Genomic DNA, 1,583 nt, shown 5'->3' with positions numbered 1-1,583 from the left:
CAAATAAAATTCTGGGGCCTGCAGAACCCAGGAGTGAAGCCCTGCACTTGACTAACACCTGTGTTCTTGCTGCTCCCACACATCCAGAAACCACAATGAACTTTTTGGCTCAATGCCTTAGAATACTTCTCAGGAGAGGGGCCGAGAACGCAGGAGCAAGTTTGAGGAACACGTTTTCTTTTTAAGACAGGGAAAGCCCAGAAGAGGTAGCATCCTAGGAGTTGTTGAGACTGGATCCATGGGATCATTATCACCCAGAGAGATGTGCTTGCATGTATGTGTCTCTGTGAGTGTGTGTGTGTGTGTGTGTGTGTGTGTGTGTGTGTGTGTGTATGGGAGAAGAGAGAGAGAGAGAGAGAGAGAGAGAGAGAGAGAGAGACAGACAGACAGACAGACTGAGGGGAACATGAGGCTACGATGGTGGCCAGAACAGGAAGTAAATGAGTAAATAAAAGCAACCACCTCCCCATTGTTAGATGACTTAAATGAATAGGTGGCCTCAGAGAGGTACGTCTGACTCTGATGGTGGCTACTCTGTCTGCTGGGTCAAGTCTGGGCCTATGGAGTCAAGGGACCCAGGAGGGCAGATGGCCCAAGTCTGGGGACAGGTGGCAATGAGTGTGCCCCAGGCTGACACCTCCTCCCAACCTGTTGGGCGATGATGGCTGCCAGGTGCAGAACTGGGGACCTCTCCTAATTTACCTTCTTTGTAGTGGTGGCGTGAGTCCCATGTCGATTCCTGACTGTGGTCCCTGGCTGCTGGGAGCCTGGATTGAGTGGGGGGACCCGTCTCCACCCTATCACTGTTCACATCTGATGGAGTGTTCGCAGGGCACAAGACCTACCTCGCTGGACCAAGAACTTTCTGCTCCTGATCATGGGGCACAGGGGGTCTTCAGCCTGGAATCCAGGTTGCAGGTGGCCCAGGCTTCTGGTTGCTTCCCCGTGTTCGTACCCTGACATTTTAATATTGTGAAAGCAAATGAGAAAGACAGTCATCAATGGGCTCTGCCAGAGAGTTCATGTAACCCCCTGCAAAAAGTTGGGCTTCCTGGATCTCAGGCAATCTTTAAAATAGCTGCTTCTACCACTTGAAAGAGAAAGATGGTTGCACTAGACTTTACTGGCTTTAATTTATCCAACAACCTGGGCAACCCTCAGTGGGTCACCTACACTTCTGAGAACATCCCAGAAAAAGGTAAAATGAAATCTCTAGAGTCACCTCCAAGGGAAAAACTTGAATGGGAGGAGATGGAGGGCACTGTGCAGAAGGATAAGGGGTGCTATTTGCAGAGAGCTCTCATCCCCCCCACCACCACCCCCAGCAGCTGCCGGAATGATCTGTCCAGGATGAGGGTCTGCTGTGTGGACACTCCAACCTCATTTATAATTCTTTCATTGCTTCCCACAGCCTTTGAGGGCCCGTCCAAAGCTGACAAGCCCTTCCTGTTCCAGGCCTTGTTCTGCTCTCCAAGTTCATGAGTGCCCAACCCTCATCCCGTGTTTCAAGCACTCTCAATACTTTGTGGTTTCCCAAATGCCTCAAGGGCACACAGCCTGGCAGGGACTTGGAATGCAGGGAA

Source organism: Cnephaeus nilssonii, assembly GCF_951640355.1.
Source record: "Cnephaeus nilssonii genome assembly, chromosome: X".
NCBI lineage: Eukaryota > Metazoa > Chordata > Mammalia > Chiroptera > Vespertilionidae > Cnephaeus > Cnephaeus nilssonii.
This window is presented reverse-complemented; position numbering follows the sequence as displayed.